Source organism: Lissotriton helveticus, chromosome 6 (genome assembly GCF_964261635.1).
Source record: "Lissotriton helveticus chromosome 6, aLisHel1.1, whole genome shotgun sequence".
NCBI classification, from domain to species: domain Eukaryota; kingdom Metazoa; phylum Chordata; class Amphibia; order Caudata; family Salamandridae; genus Lissotriton; species Lissotriton helveticus.
This window is the reverse complement of record NC_136067.1, coordinates 1,971,135,432-1,971,156,945: the sequence shown is the minus strand read 5'-3', so window position 1 is coordinate 1,971,156,945 and position 21,514 is coordinate 1,971,135,432. Positions and strand designations below refer to the sequence as shown.

The window sequence follows — 21,514 nt, the reverse complement described above, 5'->3', positions numbered from 1 at the left end:
CAGAGGTGAATGGGGAGGTCATTCAGGACTTAGCTGCGTGATAGGAGAAGGAGCATCCTCTACTGTTGCTTCTGCAGAAGTGGGGGGGTGAGAGAGGGAGAGGGAGGTGGAGCGCAGGAGTCTGGTGGATTTACGGAATGTCAGGTGGTGGTTGATGTACGGTGGTACTTGTCTGTGTAGGGCTTTGTAGGTGTGGATCAGCATCTTGAATTTTTTTTTTTTGGTATACCTTCCTAAGGTGGGGGATGATGTGGGTTTGTCTGGGGAGATTGAATGCACTGTGATTCCTTTATAGAGAGCGCCGCCGTAGTCGAGCCAACTGGTGACTAGGGCTTGAGTAATGGTTCTTCGTGTTTTGATGGGGAGCCATTTGAAGGTTTTATGGAGCATGCAAAGGGTGAGGAAGCAGTCAGATGAAAGTTCATTGATATGGTTTTTAATGGTGGTCTTGCTGTCCGGAATGATGCCAAGGTGCAGGCTTGGCACATCAGAGTTGATGAGGGTCCTAGTTTTGAGGGTCACCAGAAGTCGTTCCACTATGAGGAGTTATTCCAGAAGATTAGAATCCTGTTTTGTCTGTGTTGAGTTTTAGGCAGTTGTCTTTCATTCAGTTTAAAATGCTAGTCAAGCATCTGTGGAAGTTGGCCATTGTGGTGGAGGGTCTTCCGACAGCGAGAGGATGAGCTGGGTGTTGTTTGCATGGAATATGATGTTAAGTGTGTGTGTTCTGACAATGTTGGCCAAGGGAGTCACTTAGGTGTTAAACAGAGTGGGGCTGAAGGACTAGCCTAGATAATGTTCTTGTGTTCAGGGTTCTTGGGTTCTGCGATGAAAGGATGGAAGCAAACTCTCTGGGAACTTCTGGTGAGGAAGGAGGCAATCCATTTGAGGGCCTTTCCTTGGATTCCAATGTTGTGCAGTACCTTGATGACGGTTCTGTGGGATACAGCTTAAGAGGATCAGGGATGCTGTTTCTCCCCAGTGAAGGAGGGTTCTAATGTCATCGGTGGCAGTGATTAGGGCGGTTTCGGTGCTGTGGTTGGTGCAGAATCCAGATTAAGAGGTGTCCCAAAGACTGTTGTTCTCCAGGTGCTCCGTGATTTGACAGTTCATGGCCATTTCAAGGATGGGAAGGGGAGCATAGAAATGAGACGGTACTTCCTGAGGTTGCATGTGTCTGCAGTTTGTTTCTTGAGAAGGGGCTTGATCTCAGTCTGTTTCAATTTTTCGGTGAATGTGGCCATGGTGATGGAAGTGTTGAGGGTGGCAGTGAGTTTGTTGCTGATTATCTTGCTACTGAGGTTGAAGATATGTTGGGGCAGGGGATAGAGGGTGCTCCAGAATGGATGGATTTCATGATGGTGGTAGTGTTTTGCATGGTGAGATGGTCCAAGGTGGTGAGCAGGTGGTCATGGTTTGCGCTTGTTGGAGCCAGGAGGTTGAGAGTGTTACCGGCAGTGGGTTAGGGTACGATGGTCACAAGTGTGTCATGGAAGAAATCTACAAAGGTATCACAGAGTTCCTAGGAGGGGGTGATGATGTTTTCTAAGGCAGAGGGATGGGAGAACTCTCTAGAGATGTAAAGAGTTCTCTGCTGTGGTTGGAGCTTGCTTTGATGTGGTCGGCGAGGGAGCTCTTTTCTGTTTTTTCAGGAGCGGTTGGTATTGGTTGAGGGATGTCTTGAAAGTTCCTGGAAGATGACATCAGAGGTATTTGAGCTGATGGATCCTAGCATCTCAACACTGAAGATCATGAAGTGCTACAGGAATGCAGGTGAAATGCTGGGCTCAGGTGATCTGGAGAATGTAGAGCTGGAGTCTAAAGAGCTACAGCCTGGAGAGATGCTGCAGCATCCTGTTCATAAGTCTCAAAATCAAGCAGAGGGATCCAGACCTGGTGTGGCTTTTATACCGGAAAGTAGTCAAACTCTACATGACTGCTGAATCTGGTTTCTTATGGCTAAAGCAGGTTGAAATTCATTAGCTCAGTATCTATACAACAAGCTGCTTATTTTAATATTCTGGCAGTCCAGAGTTGTGCAATGCTAAGGAGGCCCCTATATCAAGTACCCTTGGCATGTGCTTTCCCTCTTTATGCCATGTTGCTCGAGTGGGGCCCATCCAAAGTGACACTCCTTTTAAAGTGGAGGACCGTGTTCCCATGACCTGACCTTGCCACTAATAATGACTGATGAGATCTGATTATACTATGGTTCAGGCCTTTTTACCTGAGCGTTCTGGCCCTCTTTGGTAAACTATATAGCAAATATGTATAGCATGTATACAATTACTTGAGAACCTGTGATGGTTGGGATGTGCAATGGGGTCACTTTGTCTATATAGGGAACCCCTAGGGTTAGAGGTTGCTCCATAGGGTCAGTGGTAGTGGTAGGGGGAGAGGTGTGGTGCAGCAGCCAGGGTGGTTGACTCAGGAGCGCAGGGCTCACGGTTCCATCCCTGGCAGCGGCAGCAGCTCAGCTCAACACCCTGTGACTCTGGGCAATAATCTTCCCAACAGCCCCCGGCACCTTGAGACCCTTAGGAGTGAGTAGTTTGTGCTTCACAAATAGCAGATTTGGCAGTAAGAGAGTGCTATCTACCCAATCCTGCATGCTACCCCTGAACTGCTTCTGTCAGTTCTCACCTCCCTATGGAATGATTGGCTAATCCAGTTTCACAGCCTGGCACCAATAACTACCTTGAAAGATAGAGAAGAACAGACTAGTTTTAGCAGACAACTGTGTGAACTGTCTTGAATAACACCGGCCCAAAGAAATTGCCAAAAAGCAAGGACACCATACACACCATGTGCAGTGAAGAAGAGCGGCTTCCAGCCCTACCTCCCTATCTTGTTTGCTGTGAAAAGAACTGAGTTGGCATACGCAAAAGCTTGAGAACATCTTCTCCCAAAACTGTTGCCCTAGAGATGTTGAGTACTGAAACGAAAAGGTTAATTGAGTTGGTTGCCCCTAAGTCTTTGTGGTCATCAAACTGATCAATCAGATTCAGAGTTTATGTCGGTTCTTCCTAGAAGTAGACAAGAGCAAATTCCTGCAAATTGTATGGTGTTCATTTGTTTATTTACTTTTGGAGCTCTGATCACCTTGTAGAGGAAGGTAAAGCCAAGCAGAAGATATCATGGCTGCCTCGCCTTCACAGTTAGGGACCATACCCGAAGACTATGGAAAAATGATCCCTTCATCCATCCATAATTTTTCCCAATGATTACTAATGAAATATTCTGAACTGGAAGACAGGAGAAAAAACGGAACTTCAAAGCATTCTGCTAGCAGACCCTTCCCACCACTTGGACACTGTAGATGGCCAGCTTACCCAGAATTCTTCCTGCTTTTTCTCTTCTGTCTCTGGCTGAGTCTATTTGGGGATCCCTCCTTGACTTGAAATCCCACATAATATCTGTCTTTTTGTGCTGGACGCAGAAAGGTTTTTTGTGCAACATTAAAGCAATTTCTTAGCAGGATGGGGTGTGCTGATCAATGTGGTTGGCATTTCTACTGTCCATTTTTGGAAATGGTTAGAAATGTCAGATATTTACCATGCTGATGGGTCATTATCTGTTAGATGGCATTAGTAAGACTGCTGTGTAAAAATGTAGGATGCAATACACAGTAACCCTTGAAATGCGTCTTCTAGTGTTAAACCATGAGTGGAGCCTTGCCCACTCCTGTGTGCAGTAACATATTTTCGGTTTCAGACCACTAATCCCTTTTTTCTTGTGGGTATTTATGGGAGCAGGGTTGTGGCCAATGATTTTTTGGGGGGAACTCCTTTTATTTCATGGGTAAAATTTCTGGAAATATTCCTGTAACAGCTTTTTCTTCAGCTTCATGCTCATGTTCTCCATCAAGAATGAGATCAGGAGAGACTTTCACCCTTATTTCTTTTTTAAACAGGATGGCTCCTGTGATTGTTCTTTTACATCTCCAGGGATGGCGAATATTTCCACAGCAGGAGGGTTACTTCATGTGCCATTTCCATAGGAGGACTTAAAACTCTTCAGGAGCATTGGACTCGTAATGGTCTACTGTTGCGTAAGCTATGACTTTGGCGTAGCTCTATAAGGTGTGCTTGCCCACCCACTAGGGACATTGTTGAACTTGGATTAAGGCATCAGTGGTCAAATTAAAAGACACGTTATTGTGGCCCTGCAAAACACTATTGAATGCAAAATTTAGATAGAGCCAATGCTTTTGGATGAATAACAATCCCATGAAGGATCAGGGGCACAGTGAAAACAGCAGCAAACCTTATTTTCATTATTCACAGTATCACACACACACACACACTGTACTAAGATAAATAAAAATGTTGAACAAAAGTTTTCATTACTAAAGGAACAATGTGTTTCGCAGTACATCTACAACAAATACATAGAATATTATAAAAACACCAAGAAGGCAAGTTATAAATAGTGAGAATAAAACCCAAATTTCTAGCATGTTTTAAAATGTCATCTTAAGTCTAACACTGTAATGCCTTCTTATATGCGCAACACTAAGAGAGCATGGAAAGCAGAGTTACTTGCAGTCTAGAGTGCCTTAGGGAGAAGGGATGCACTGCATACCTTGTTGACAGCAAAAGCTCTGTATCAGCGGATGTGTGTAGCCAGTGTTCCCTCTGAAAGCACAAACACATGCTCGGGCTCGGCTTCTGTCTTCCAGTGAGATTTAGCATCTGCAAAGCGTGCTGGCAGTACCTTCTCTGGCAGAATCTTGGGCACAAATCTTGTCGAAGAACCTCTCCTGACCAGTTGTAGTCGTTATATATTAAATCTTATAGGAGATTGGCATTTCTTATGTAGGTTACGCATTGTCTAACATAGATTATGTGCATCAAGATGTGCATCACAGACCTTTCATTATGAACATTTAAGGTAAAATTATGTCAATTCAGACTACATTATTTTGGTTATATGTCTGTATGTGCTCCTATTTACCCTTGACAGAGGGAAAAGTAGATATTTGGCCCTGACAAATATTGCATCAAGAGTTGTCTACGTCATCAATCAGATGCTTTTATGTTTTCACGGTTCTTAGAAAGATAGGGTTAAATGACATCTGCATTAAATGGAAGACATGACAATGATTCTGCATGAATCTGGAATGATGGGGGCAACTTACATTATCCATGATGGAGTCATGCCTACATAAAATGGAATCGGACGTTAGTGGCTTTACAATATTACTACTCAATCTTCCGAAATGTCAACAGACACCTTTTGAGGACAGGATCATTAGTAGAGACTTGGGGATGGTTTTACTACCTGCACACATAGGAGCATCTGAAAGAAGGGCTCAGTCTCAAGCTTCCGCTTGTCTCTTGTTGAAGATCCAGTGTCAAATGGACTCCTGTCTATATCTGGTGTCATGGGATCGTATATCATTTATAACCTCTTCTGGTTCATACACTGAAATATTGGAAACCTGCATCCACTGTCATCTCATCTAGTGCCTCTGCTTCAATTTAGTGAATAGCTTAAAAAGCTTGAAGTGGAACAAGTACACAGTAAGACAGACTACGTGTGTGAGTTATTTTTGAGTTATGTTGTTATCTAAGGAGTTGGTTCTTAAGCTTTTAACTTCTGTGGATACTGACTTAATCATTATTGCAATCTGAGGACCCTACTGGATAATTATTGAAATCTGCGGACTCTTATTGAGTGATTATTGGAATTGGACTATAGAGAACCTGGCCTAAGCAATTTTAATTATTTGAACTGCAAAACACAAAAATACAAAAACAAGCATTCATCAAGCTAATACATAAATTAGGAAATATTTTATTTAATTGACAACCAAATATAAAAATAATAAAAAATGTAATTTAATTTCGAAGGTTGGAGCTTTTAAGGTAGGGCTGTGGAGAACCACGCCTCAGTGTAGCCACAGGTTACTCTGCCCTGCCCTCGGTAATGGAGTTTCGGCGTACCTGAGTGGCCGCGTCACGGAAAATGAAGGTCCTGCTGGCAGTCTTTCTCTCCCCTTCACGGCAGGCATTCTTAGGCTGGCGTTCGTGGTAACCGCTTCTCCTTCAATGGGCTGGTATGAAGCTACGTGGCACCGAGGCAACTTTCGCTGAAGACGCCGAGAACAACAATGGAGGCTGTTTGACTGAGAGGGCTAGAAATGCAATTAATCAATTGAACTCGTGCTCGGGACACTTGAAGCTGCCTGGGAGAAGTCTGAGAGATGTTTTAGATACTGCAAATCTTTTCACTAGAATATATATTGCTCTGGATACCAATGGAGTGTGAGTGAGTGCTCGAGAACGGGCTTTAAATAGACAAGGTGACTTATTATAAACAAACCCGCAAGTGCACATAACGCTGTGTTCAGGTGGAGTGTTGAATACACAGAGAGTCAAGCCGCTTGGCCCTCCCAAGCTCTCAGTAGATTCTTCACAAGAGACATTTTGATCCATTTAACAAAACAGGCTTCCAGGCAACACATTTACTTGGTACACTCCCGCTAGTACACTGCGTACTGCAATTATACTCCAACGTGTAAGCCATCCTTGGAGGCCGATATATCACTTCTGGCAGGGCTAGCACAGTGGGAGGGGCGGAGCAGCCCTGCTGAAGATGAACTGTGATTCTGGGCAAATCACTTAACCTCCCTGTGCATACCAAAAACATTAATGTGTCATTGATGTAACTGGTTCTCATGCAAAGCGCTCCAATACCTTCTGGTCGAGTCTGTGATATATAAACTGCAACAAAAAAAAACGTGAAAATGTAACACACATTCTCATTCATCACCGTTACATTCTATCAAGGTAAAAAAAAACATGCTTCACGCATACACAACCTGCTAATTTTCTTTTATTTAATTGTTGTCCGTTCTTAATAAAGCAGCTCAGTTGATATCACCTTGTCACTAGGGAAAGGTCACTACACGCACATAATGTTAAATGGACAAAGTGACGCTAGAGTACGACTCTGTTTTATTTTTACATATGTGATGATCAGGGGTGTAGCATTCAGCATTGCAGCAGGAGTAGTAGCACAGAAGACCAGAGCTGTCAGCAGCCCATTACACCCCAATTGTTGCTTTCTTTTACTACCCACCAGAGGGACAAAAGGGCCCACGCTTCCGTTGCTACTAAGCAATTTTCATTAATTTACTGCATGCTCAGGTCTGACACCATGTTACTAGTTCATGAGAAAAAAGAAAAACCCTTGGGAACCCTCAGAATGGACTATATTAAGATCAAACATAATGTCTCCAACACGTACACACAAACCTTCTAACACAAATGTCCAGTACACACAACCCTCGCCAACGTGCATGCACATATGCATGAAAAGTGCCTTCCACACATACAAGCACGCTTACACACATTACCTTGCTATATACATACTCAGGCACATATACACAAGCTCTCTATATGAACACACAAACACAATCTCCCTATCTACACATACACATTCAAACATACACTTGCAAACTCCTTATACACATCCAAACACACATGACTCCCCACAGAGACACCTAAGCAAACCACACACACACAACTTTTCTGTAGACACCTTAGCACACATTAATGTACACCCACCCACAAACATGCGTGCACACCCCGACACATACACAAACTATTTACCACCACCGAAGCCCACACAAGTGCACACAAAATCACTATGAGCAGTTTTGATTTACTTCCGGCTGCGCCAGCTCTCTCTTCATTGAGTCCTTCCTCTTACAGCTTAGCAGTACCTGCCTGCTAAAGGGGTTCTCTGCTGTAACCTTCCTGCCTCACCGTGCCAGTAAGTAGGGATAAATACTGCAGCTAATACGGTGTGTAAAAAGATCACTGCTTTCTAATTAGTTGTTGTTTTGCTTCAAAGTCTGAGGGTGTGGGCCTGTTTTCTTTACTTTCACAAAACGATGCCATACCCTAGTCTCGCTAATATCCAATTGCTCCAATGGGAAATACAAATAAAATGCTCATGTACCGAGTGAATGTGCCTGATTTTTGTCACACTGCTCTGAAGCATACACACCCTATAGTTACTGTTCCAATGCAACTTGTTAATGGTATTTCAGGTTTAGGCTGTACAGGCACTGAAAGGGCCTTGTTGCTTGTTGGCAGTGCTTTATTGTCAACTGGACGTCTTGTGTCAGTTCAATTTCTCCTTCCCTCCTGCATTCAACTCTTTACTTCAACACCAGAGTGGATTTTGACACCATACATCCTTTTCTGGCCTATGCAGCTCTATTCGCACACTAATTGGTTATATAACATTACAACTCAACTACCTACCGACACATTCTTGCTTTAGGTATTTTGTCGGCTGCACCAATTGTCACATAAATAAACATTTTCTGCATTTGCCAAATGTTCTATCATCTGCTGCATAATCTGCAGATTTGAACAAATAAAGCCTTGTTTCTAGCTCAAACGGCTCAAATGTTTCCAAAAATGAAGCTTCACATGTTAAAGCATGGTGGAAGGCCATTTGCAAAGCTGGAATAGTCACATTTTACTTATTGCTAAATATGGGTGTTAGATTGGTGATAATAGTACACAAACCTCTCTTCTTTCTGTACCTGCCATGATACTTTCTGCATTTCTCTTCCACCTTTCTGTACATTTCTTCCTCTTCCTGCACCTCACTGTCTTCTTTCTGCACTGCACTTTCCTCTTTCCAAATGTATCTTGCCCCTGTATGCACCTCTGTTGGTTCTTGGTTCATCCCTTTTGCCTGTTTCCGCAAAACAGTTGCCTATTTTTGTTGTTCTCTTGCCTCCTTCTGAATCTCTCTTACCTCTTTCTGCAGTTCTATTGCCTCTTGCTGCACCTCTCTTACCTCTTTCTGTACCTCACTCTCTTCTTTCTGTACCCCTCTTCAGTCTTTCTGCACCTCTCTTGTTACTGTCTACACCTCACTAACCTCTTTTTGCACCTGGTTTCCTTTCTGTACCTTTCCTACCTTTTCTGCAACTCTTTTGCCTCTTTTTGTACTTCTATTTCTTCTTTCTGTACCTATCTTGCTCTTTCTGCACCCTTCATGCCGCTTTCAGCACCTCTGTTGATTCTTACTGCACCTCTCTTGCCTCTTTTTGCACCTCTGTTGGTTTTTTCTGCACTGCTCTAGCTGCTTTATTCACCTATTCCACAAATTTCTGCACCCCTCTTGCCTCGTTCTGCACCCCTTTTACCTGTTTCTCTACCTGTCTCACCTCTGTCTCTTCCTCTGTTCCCTCTTTTGTACCTCTTTTGCCTCTTTCTGCAACTCTCTTGCCTCTTTCTGGAGTTCTCTGGCCTCCTTCTGCACCTCTGCTGCTTCTTTCTACATGTTTCCTGCCTCTTTCTGCACCCCTATTGCTTTATTCTGCACTTTCCATGCTTCTTTCTGTACCTGTCTTGCTTCTTTCTGCACCCCTGTTGTCTCTTTCTGGACTCGTCTTCACTCATTCTGTACCTTTCTTGCCTGTTTCTGCATCTCAGTTGCCTATTTCTACACTTTTCTTGCTTCTTGCTACACCTCTGTTGCTTCTTTCAGCAATTCTATTGCCTCTTTCCGAAGTTCTCTTACCTGTTTCTGCACCCCTCTTGCCTCTATCTGCACCAGTCCCTTTTTGGACAACTGTCTAGCCTCTTTTTATAACTCTCTTCCCTCTTTCTGTACCATTCTAGCCTCTTTTTGTACCTCCTTTGCTTCTTTTTGCACTTCTCTTGCCTCTTTCTGCAACCCTTGTGACTCATTTTGCACCTTTGTTGCCTCTTTCAGCACCTCTGTTTGTTCTTTCTGCACTGCACTTGCTTCTTTATAAGCCTCCGTTGCTTCTTTCAGCAATACTCTTGCCTCTTTCTGCACTTCTCTTGCTTGTTTCTGCAGCCCTCATGCCTCTTTCTGAACCCATCTTCCCTCTTTGTACAACTCTCTAGCCTCTTTCTAAACCTCTCTTTCCTCTTTATGCACCACTCTTGCCTCTTTGTGTACCTCTGTTGCTTCTTTCTGCACTTCTCTTACCTCTTTCTGCACCATCCATGTGTCTTTCTGCACCTTTGTTGCTTCTTTCTGCACTTCTCTTCCTTCTCTCTGCACCCTTCATGCCTCTTTCAGCACCTCTGTTGCTTCTTTCTGTACTGCTCTTGCTTCATTTTGCACCTCACTTGCCTCTTTCTGCACTTCTCTTGCTTCTTTCTACACATCCATTGCTTCTTTCTGCAAATCTCTTGCCTCTAACTGAAGGTCTCTTCCTTATTTTTGCACCCATTCTGCCTCTTTCTGTACCTCCTTTACCTCTTGGTGTACCTCTCCTACCTATTTCTTTACCCCTCTTGCCTCTTTATGCACCTCTGTTGGGTCTTTCTGCAAGGCTCTTGCTTCTTCTGCACCTCACTTTTTCTATTTCTGGACTTATCTTGCTACTTTTTAAACCTCTGTTGCTTCTTTCATCATTTCTTTTGTCTCTTTCAGCACTTCTCTTCCTTCTTTCTGCACTCCTCCTGCCTCCTTCTGTACCTCTCTTGCCTCTTTATGCACCCCTCCTACCTTTTTCTGCACCGCTATTGCCTCTTTTTGCACCTCTGTTGGTTCTTTCTGCACTGCTCCTAATTCTTTCTGTACCTCAATAGCCTCGTTCTGCACCCCTGTTCCCTGTTTCTTTACCTTTCCTGCCTGTTTATGCACTTCTCTTGCCTCTTTCTGCAATTCTGAGTTAGATGTAGTTTTAATTTGTCTGCCCTATTAGGTAAGAGGCCTTACTGGGGAGGTCATGCCAATCACAGGGGTACCCCAACCCATAGTGTACCCTAGTGTATGTAGGTGTTTTCACTGTATTCAAATTGTTTTTCAGCATAGCACTGACTCCGGGCCTCCTCAATCAGATTCAGTTACCACCAGTAGCATTCTGTTAAAAGTTGGGGCACAGGATGAGTTTGCACCGAAGGCTTTTTCTGCACCTCAGTTGGTTCTTTCTGCATATCTCCTATTTCTTTCTGCACTTTTCTTCATCTTTCTGGACTTCTATTGCCTTTATCTTCATTTCTCTTGCTTCTTTCTGTGCCTTTCTTCCTCTTTCTTCACATTTCCTACCTCTGTAGGTATTTTTAGAAATTATCAGTTTAAAAATCTTAGAAATTCACAGAACAAAAACATAGGTTTCAGGGACGTTATAGTTAGAAATTATCATTTAAAAACATTTAAAACCCACTGAAAAAACCATGGGTTTCAGGGACGTTATAATTAGAAATTAGCATTTTAAAAACATTAGAAATTCACTGAAAAGGACACAGGTTTCAGGGACGTTATAGTTATTTGGACATTTCACTCGTACAAAATCACAGAAATTTGGCTGCGGATAGTTAGTTGAGCTAATTATAACTCGCGCACCCACAATGTACTGCTGATGACGTCACATATTAAATCATTCATGACATGGTCGGTGACAACACTGATGACATCACTGATGCAAATAATAATAGGCCAATAAGCTTGTGTGTCGTGATTGATGATATTTCTGGGGGCTTTAACTGTATGGGGTATCTTAACAGCTGGACCTTATAATATGTAAAGTGCATTTATATAAGTGGACTGAGGTACCCTTTCTACTCCCAGAAGCGCTTCTGGCATCTATGATTCTTATTGACTGGAGTCAGTCAAAGAGGTCTGTTGTTCTTAATTTTGGGCTAGAGACAGCTTTAGCAGTTTGCCAGCCGTGTGTTTCTGAGAAATACATACATAGTTACAGGGGTTCGGATGAGTCCTTGAGTCTGCTCAGGTGTCAATCACTGTTTGCTTGCCTGCTGCAGAGGTGGGGCGGGCAGAGCTCGCGCATTGTTCTTGTTCACCTACCCGTGCGCACTTGAACCTCAGATCCTGCAACTGTGGTAGGAGACCAGGGAATAATGTGGAATGACTGAAGAAATGCAAGACGGTAGGTCAAGCAACAGTGACACCTTGTGGCAGCTTGATAGAACTGCTGCCCTAGCTACAGGCCACTGCTGCGATACCATGCTAATCTGAGCCATTTCTATGCAAGAGTGGGATAATATGCCTGTTGCTGCTTAGTATCGGAATGTATCACGCTGACGAGGAACTTTGTGACATCCTCATATATAAATAAAACCAGCAATGGCATCTTAAGCGGCTAAATTACATCACTAAATATTTGTTATTCACCCTTCCTCCCTCGCTTCTCCGCTTTTGCTCTATTTATTAACACGTTCTTATCCTTTTGTTTATCTTCACAATTTGCACCATTAATGTCCTTCCTGCTCTGTCTTTCTCCATTTTGCTGCCTTCCACTCCCATTTTACCATCCCTCCCTCCTTTTTCTTATGCGCCCCTTTATGTCTTGCTCCACCATTCCCCAATCTGCTCTTCCCTTTTCCCTCTCTGAATTGCTTTGCTCCTTCTCACCTAATTTCACAGCTCACAAATCCTGAAGTCAACCTACCCCTATTATAAATATCCCCTGTCATTGTCACTTCTGTTCTATGTCTTTACCTCTCTCTCTTCTCCATCCCTCCACTTACCCATCATGCTGCTGACATCTCTCCATTAAAGCCTCTGTTCTTGTTGCTTTTTATCATGCTCCATTCCTTGTCTCTTGGGTTCTCTGCCCCTTCTATCTTGTCTCCCTAAGTCCTCCGTTTGCTCCTATCACCAGCTCCCCTTCCATCCATACCCTCCCCCTGCCTTCCTCACTGTCTTCCTTTGCACCCAGCCCTGTCCTGTGCGTGACCCGCCCATCCTACACTATCTCTCAGTAGATGACCTTTGCAGGATGGCGAGAGCTGGCAGGTGCCACGTCTGAACATCGAGCTGGTGCCCGTGTCTCCATGGCAACAGCTACACATGTCCAGGCAGTGCAGGAGGGGCCGGTGCCTGGATGGGGCTGTAGCCTACCCTGCTCTCTTTATCAGGCAATGCAGGAGGTCTGGCACCAGATGGGGCCATTTCCACCCAGGCCTGTCTGTCAAACAGCCTTTCTTCGGGTTGGGTCACTTCCGGATTGGCCTGGCTGTCAGGCAGAGCATCAGGGCAGATTTCATGTAAACTGGTAAAAGGCCACTGATGGGCTTGAGCCCTCCAGCAGCACAAGCTTACTATAGCCCTGTGGGATCACTCAGTGGACTCCTGCTTATATCTGTGTTTCACTGCTTGGCCACAGGTCTGAAAGAGGCGGGTCCACTCACCCTTTCATCTTTGCAAGAGCGATAACATGAGCACCTCTGGCTTAGTTCATATTAAGTATTTTTTATAGAGTGGCCAGGAGAGGTTATACTGTTTCATGTTCTAAGCAAATCACAGTCTAAATTTTCAATATATGGCTCGAGCGCCTTCACCCATGAATTTTATTTAGAAAAAGGGGCGGGCCCTTGGGGATGGGGTCCACAGGGCCCTAAAAAGTAGAAAAAAGGGGGGTCACACAGTCCCCCCTGTAAAAAAAATAAAAATAAATAAGAGGGCATCTCGCCAGAGTCCACGCCCCTTTCTCCACCACTCTGCAAACGCGACCCCAGGTGTGTTGTTAGTTAGGGAATTAATTCCCTTTGAATTTTGAGGGTCCCAGGTACCTTTAATATGTGACACAGAGCTGCGTTATAGAGAGGTGGTTCGAGGCCACACTCTTTTTTATACCTCTCTGCAATTCAGCTCTGTGGTGCTTACTAGAGGTACCTGGTGGGCTAGTTGGCCCCCAGGGACCCTCAGGATTCAAGCGGACTTAATCCCCCAACTTACAATGTGCCAGGGGGCCCGTTTGCACATTGATGCAAGGAGGGAGAGTGGCTTGATATGACAAGTGTGCAAACACACACCCTGGTGTGTTCCCTTGAATCCTGAGGGTCCCATTTTACACCACGCTGCAAACGCGGCTTCTAGCGCACTGCTGCTCTGACGATGAAGTACATTAGTTTCCTGAGGTCCTTAGTACACAAGAGGACCTCATCGCCCCGCCAGCAGTGCACCAGAAGCTGCGTTTGCAGAGTGGAATAAAAAGGGAATTGGCCTAGGAACACCTTTCTGCAACGCAGCTCTGGGGCGCTTACTGGAGGTACCTGGTGGGATACTTGCCCACCAAGGACCTTCAGGATTCAAAGGGAGTTAATAGGGATGTTATAGTTAGAAATTAGCATTTAAAATACCATTAAAATTCACTGAAAAAAGCATAGGTTTCAGGGATGTTATAGTTAGTTGGACATTTCACTCATACAAAACCATAGAAATTCCCCGGTTATAGTTAGTTCAGCTAATTATAACTTGCGCTGCCTCAATTCACTGCTGATGATGTCACATATTACATAATTCATGACATGGTCAGAGACAACACTGGTGACATCACTGATGACATCTCTAACAACATCACTGATGATATCTCTGATGACATCATCCATGTGAAAATCTGACGCACCTCCTCACACTCTAATAAAACCTTTGATACAGCCACTGTAAAATACAGACTACCATTTTCAAAACCATCGATACACCAATACTAGTTACTACATATGCACTGACTGATTCCTAGGTCCACACACACATCCACTCGTTCACACATGCAATCACTCATACATGCAGTCACTCATCAATACAACACTATCATAAGCACTCATACACCTATACAGACACTCACACTACCATTCATTCAGAGTTACTCGCACACCTAATCAGTCATGCAAAGAATAAATCATACTTCCATTTACTGACCTTTATGTTATGATAAAGATGAAAACTCAGGTAAGTTAAGATCAAGCATCTTTATTCTGGCATTCACTCTCTGACTACCTGTCCAAAATTTCATAGTGAACTCCAGAGGAATGTTCCAAGAGGGTGGAGGAGGCGGGGGGAGAGGGGAAGGTACCAACAGGGAAAGAGGGGAAGGAAACAACAAAAAGGAAAGTACCAGGGGGAAAAAGAGAGAGATTATAACACATATCCCTACGGAGGGGAAAGCGAAAGCAAGGAAACAGCCTGAAATAAAAAAACAAGGAAGAGGTGAGAGGGTACGAGGAACCTGTGAAGAAACATAGCATAAACATATCAATAACATAGAAACCCCTAGGCCTGGAAGGCGGAGGGCACCCAGCTGTCAAAGAAGGAGAAATAACTGCTGGGTTACATATGATGAAGACAGCTAGCGTGAAAGACTATGCATGGCAAATCAGGGGGTCATAGAATTGGCAATCAGATCTCTTCCTCTGATGGAAGCAAAAGTGCTGACTCCTGTTATCAAGTCAGGAGAGGTATGATATGCCCAAATGCTTTCTCTTAACATTTTATCTACATCCATGCCATTGGTACAATCTAGATGAGTGAGATTTTTGATCCAGAGCATTGACATCCAAATGGGGTCATTGTCTCCTTGGCAATACTCGGTAGATTCCTCATGCTGGGTGCCCCGCTCACAAAGGAATGCTTTTATTTCCATAGATGAGAATTTGATATCAGTGTTGCATGCAAATGAGTCTCTTAACCCCTACGCGGCCCAGCCCATTTTGCAGAAGTGCCGCAATTCCGCAAAATCACGGCCGCATGGAAGGTGTTAAGAAGTAAATAAGGACTTTTGTCGAGACACGTGAAACACACTTATATTTGATCCAGTGAGATGTGTAGTCCATGAGAACAATCAAAAATATCTTAGAGACTCCTGATTGTCCCGTGGGACAGATTATCTCCAATGCCAACTTAGTCCATGGAGTCTTGGGAACTGCTTTGGGATTATAAAACAGATTACAAATATTGGAAACTGCAGGCCAACTTTTAACAACATCAGTACTTGATACAGCAAGAACCATCTCTGGCACCCCCCCCCCCTTCTACAGGGGTTTTGGCATTTTGTTTAGAAATTATGTACACTCCTGTGGGAGGTACGTCACAGGCATTGCTATTTACAGTTTTACCTATTCCTATGAACAACTCAAAAAAAAGTTTACATCCCTGCTGGTTTCCTCCACTCCTCAGCTTTGAGAACTTGATCTGTATTGTTATGGTTGAGTACAATCCCCAGCTCTCTTTGATGATGCCAACCCAACAGATTTGACCCTTTGCTAAACCATGTACACTTTTCCCTATGTAGTTCTTTCTTTGAATTTAATACACACACTCATCATCCCTACTAAATGAATGTTCCCATTGGCATAGCCTACTGCTGAAATGTCAGGTTCCAGCATTTTGGGACTGGAGGTATCAAACATGTCATTTATGACATCAATATTGAATAATGTAGCAGGGGCACATGAATCGGCAAAAACATCTATGGGCTTACTATTCACAAAGATGATACATTTAGCATGTTCAATAGGCCTGTGGTCACTGAATTGTCCTTGAGAACTTGGGGAAGCTTGACAGTCCCTAGCTTTTACTTGGAACACATACTTAGGGGCCAAGTCCCCTTCACTGTATACTACTTTCACTTGGTAGTTTTAACTGTTGTTGCACACTCTAACCTGGTGCCTCTTCTTGTTACATTTTACACACGTGACATTGCGGGCAGTACAACGCACATCATCAGCAAGGTGATTGCTGATGCAAATCTATAGCATTTCAACCTTCCCTTTTCCCTGGAAGAATGGTTATCTTTGACTTCTCCGGGTCTAACCTTGAATACCTCATTATCAATGGAACGGGCCTGTGCATCACTGCTATTGCGAAAATTGGCAACATGCTCATTGGGAGTCTTCATCTCTTTGATACACTCAGCAGTGTGTTCTACAGAGACTGCTATGCTAACCACTTCTTTTAAGGTGGGTTTTTTTGCCAGGAGCTTTTCTTGGATACGACTACTGTTTGTGCACCTGACAAGTTGGTCCATGATGAGTGAATTGGTGAGTTCACCAAAGTCACATAGTTGTTTCAGGCCTCCAAGTGCAGCTATGTAATTGATCACAGATTCCTGTTCACCTTGGATGCAGATAAAGAACTTATGTCGTTCGCTCCAAAACTATGTTTACTCTGTCACCAAAATGTGCCTCTTATTTTAACAGGGTGACTTTAAACTCATCTGTATCATCCTCATCCTCTTCTAGTTCTGGTTCAGGTAAGGTGTCATAAATCTTCCTGCCTTGTATGCCTAGGTTATGCAGCAATATGTGTTGTTTGCGAACTGCTGAATACCTTTCGCCGCCTATGACACTGAGGTATGAGGCGAATAAATGTATCCATTCATTCCAATGAATTTCCGGTTCCCCAATTTCATTGAGGAGCGGAGGAGATTGGCTTATAGCTTGTCCAGCCATGGTGGGAAGGGTAAACTGTCCAGGAGGTTGCAACGGAATTTCCACTGGCCGTACGGAGGCCACACAATACCTAGTTACGACAGGAGAAGGGAACTTACTCAAAAACCAAGAAGGGGATAACTGAATAGCTAACCTAAATGCGTAACAAATACAAGTAAGTTAAGTATAATCTGAGTGGTTGAAAGCATGGACGGTAGATGTTACACTATTATACTCTAATTACACTCTATAAATGAAGCATGCAGAACACTTTGCTTGTAAGGCAGTACTCAGTAAGCATAATGGGACCTCAGAGACACAAAACATACATGGTAGTAGTTTCACTGTTGTACCTCTAAATAAATGAGGTATGCAAGAAAACTCAGCTTGAGTAGCAGTGTAATCCAGCAATATACACCAACTCAGAGAAGTAAATCTATATAAACTCGAGTAATGAGAGTGAGCGAATATGAAAGGGGAATTCAGAGGGACAGGGAGGGGAAGAGGTTATGCATTAAAATATTAGATGTCCAATGGTCCAATGATGAAGGTGTGCATGTCACCGTGTAGTGGTGCACACACCGTGGTTTGACCGAGGTGGAAAGTGTAATAGACAGTAAGAGGGTAGGGCAGAGTTGTACCATACTTGAAGCTCTCTACAAACTGTGACGGATCTTGCCCTTGGGAAAGCGTAGATAGGAGGATTGCTACTCTTCAGTGTGTCTCAGCCATGTATAATGAACCTTTGATATGCAGATCAAGGTTGGTGTGTATCACCGCAGAGGACACACAAGGATGGACTGGAACATAGTCAAAAATGGTGAGTGTGTCAATGTAGAACTGCTGTGTACCGAGGGGTAAAGGAGAAAAATATATTAGTTGGTAGGAGGAGGCTTCGCATAAATCATGAATAAACTTGGTCAGATCAGCTGTCCCCTGGATTAGACAATAGCAGGTAAAGGCAGACCTGAAGTGGAAGAAATGCAGGATGACATGGCTGGTTCCATTGCTGCTGGTGCGCCGGGAACTGACGAGCTGCACTCTGAGAGGAAACTGACTTGCACTCCTGTGGAAAATTAGTACGGTTTGGTAAACATTATCTGCGCCATCTTGCCTTTTCCCCCCGATGCCACACTTTTTGTCGTGCGCACCCGCCATTTTAGGTGCCTCGGTCAAAACCACCCTTTGCATACCACTGGCCCCCAGCATAGCCCTTCGTCCTCACAAAGCCCGCACGCTGACAAACCCCCCCCCGCTCGCACATGCTTTGGGTCATAAACCCCTCTTCAGCGCAGCTCTGCCTCCGAAACCCGTCCTGTTCCCAGCGCGACACCTCCCTTCATTCCTTTCATGGTCCCAGGCCCTTTTGATACAAACCCCCTTTTCCTGTGTGCCCGTTTATCTTCCTCGTTCCCAGGCCGACACCTAGCTCTGCCGATACTGTTTATTGCCCCTCCCCGTACAGTAGAAAGCTTCCCTCATCAAAGGACCCCCGAGTTGATCAAAGCCCCCATCCCACGAGATCCGATCACACCCCCACATTCCATGAATCAGCGGAATGTCCAGCTGCGCGATAGTCATCACCTGTTGTAACCGGGGTGGGGACTTCAACTGTAAATATGTGTGGGAACGGGCTTGAAGGGGAGATTCGGAGGATATCCTTTCATACTTCAAAGCATTACAAGACTGTGTTACCTGCAATAAAATTCATTTAACTGTGTATAAGAGGCCAGGCCTCAGAGATGCGGTTAGAGCACCTCAGGACGATACCTGCTGTTTGAACTGATGTGTTCTCCTCCGGAGAGAATAAACCTTGTTTCCTGCCTTCCCGTCTCCAGCGCCTGCCTCTTCATTGATTAATATTTTTCGTGGGTTAAAGAGGCGATACCGCCGGGCAAATATCGATTGTCCATTGACCATAGTTTCAACAATTGGCGTCCCAAGCGTGGGGCCCATCAGCGACTCGTAGATCCAGTGGGAGAGGTCCTGACGACAGAGTGAACGACTGCAACGATCGGGAGAGCTCTTGCCCCATAGACCCTCGTCTGGCAGCCGATCATCCGAACTTCACTGGTTCCGAACAGACCTCTCTCGAGTGATCTACGGTCCTGACTGGGAACCATCAGGAGTGCTGCGAGGAATACGAGGAAAAGAGGACGATCGGGCGCTGGATTCGGAAGACAAGAAACTGTCCATACGGTCCGGGTAAGGTCGTGTAGACACGACGAATCACGAAATAATTGTTTAATTGTTCAGAAAATACTAGTATTACTCTTTGTTGACCTATTTGGAGATTCACTGTCTGCACACGAAGAAACAGTAGGCTCTTTCTCTTTTGCAAACAGTGAAGGATAGGTAACGCAGCCGTCGCGCCTATCTTTCTCCCCCACTGAATTGATTATTTATTAACGGCTTATTTTCGGGAGATTCCCTCTCCCATACTGATTAACTGTTTTTGACCCCGAGCTACTGTTCGCGGATTGTGTTCTGGAGATTCTCTGTCTACAAACAGGAAAGAACAGGTTCCCCTTTGCAGATAGTGAAAGGGTAGAGGACGCAGACCTTTTGCGAATCTACTTATTCTTCCCACTGGTCGTTTATTGTTTATTTGATATTGGTTCATGAGGTATTCACTGCCTGCAAACAACGTAGAATAGAAATATTCTGTCTAGTCTTTGCACACAGTGATAAGATAGGCAGTGCTGACTTTTTGTCCCTCGTTGTGAGCTGTCATGTCTGTCTTCTCCCCACTGGTCGATAGCTGGTTCAGCCCGGACCGTTTATTAGAGGTGGATCATCTAGCTCCGCTGGAAGGCACCCCTAATAAAGACATGTTCATAAACTATGGATTAGTTACCATAGCCTATAGTAAACTGTGGCACAGGTATACCAAAGAAAATCAAGAGAAACAGTGGCCACTAATAGGATCCTTCGATCTTGATAAAATAGAAACGTTAGAAATAGCCCTTCGTGATAATAAGACAACGCCTATTATGCTCGACAGTCTCGGTATGTGGCGCAAAGAAGCAATGCTACGAAAGAAAAGAGATGAGGACAGAGTAGGTAAAGGAATATATCGACAGGACGACCCCAGGACACAACGTCCCGAAAGTAATCCCCCGACACTACGCACAGGACGGCCAGACTTAGGGCAAAACCAATGTGCTTTTTGTAGATATGCCGGGCACTGGAATGCCCAATGCCTGACTCTACTGAACGGGAGTAGGGGCAGAGGGCCGACAGGAATAACAGGCTGGCAGAAAGGGAAAAGGCGCGAGACAAAGATGAATCAGACCGACATGGACAGGCCAGATAGAACCACCACGTTCGATTATGCCCGTTGGCACAGATTTCGCCAGGCCGATTTCAGCGACATGTTCGAGTCCTCATAGATCAAACAACGCTAAGACGGGAAACCCAGTCTAGCCCCAAATTCAGAACAATAAGTATGCGCAGCATACAGAAAAAGATAATTATGGCCAATTACTGTTTTATGTTTGTCTTGGGTCTTTGTATATAATACTTGTACTGTCTCCCCGTCTGAGTTTGTGTCTACGTGATGCATGAATCTACGTCATCCTTCTGCCTGTGTTTCCGTGTTACTTAACTTGTGTTAACAGAAGCTTTAGCATGAAACAACCTGGAAAGATAGGAATGGGAAAACGAAATCAGTAGGCCACTGATGAATATGAACTTTTATTTTTAACATAACGAACGAGAAACAATAACAATACGTAATAACAACACCTATTAATGCCCTAACAACAGGAAACGTTAGAAACAAGAACGGTAAATTGTAGAAAATGAAAGTCAGCAGAACACCCCCCACTCTAGAAACTTCCAAGGTAGGGCAGGGCTGCGGCTACGCCCAGCCGGCAGCAACCCATATAAGGCGGGTCCTGCTGCCAACAGTCGGCCAGGAAATCGTAACATAGGGCGGAGCCGGAGGAGAGACAGGGGCCAGCGGGACCCAGCCGAGGGATCGCCTTGACCACACTGGAGAGTTGTAGGGGAGGGATGTCTATGTCCTCGACTCCCTCTCCCAGTCTGGCCGCGGTGGCACGTGACAGTTTCAGGTAGTCCCGCCACATGCTCTCCCGGTCCGGCCACCAATGGCCGGGGACTGAGGCCAACTGGATCCGGCTGCAGCCGATAAGCCAAGGAACCCGTTCATGGGGCCAGAGCAAGGGGCGTCCGGCCGACATCCACCGGAAGCCCGGCCCAGAGACGGACGGGACACTTCTTTCTCTTCTCCTCCGTAATGGCCGCAGCAACACGCCAGGCACCACTTCTTTCTTGAATAATGGCTGCGACAACTCGGGGGGGGATGT

General features: G+C 44.7%; 1 long non-coding RNA gene across 1 annotated transcript in view; it reads right to left on the bottom strand.

Moving 5' to 3' along the window:
* LOC144761994 (uncharacterized) overlaps positions 1-6,273 on the bottom strand; it is a 413,370-nt gene extending 407,097 nt beyond the window's left edge. The window contains exon 1 of the long non-coding RNA XR_013595996.1: positions 5,949-6,273. This is a non-coding gene — a long non-coding RNA (uncharacterized LOC144761994). The remainder of the gene's footprint in view (positions 1-5,948) is intronic.
* Between the last annotated feature and the right edge of the window lie 15,241 nt (positions 6,274-21,514).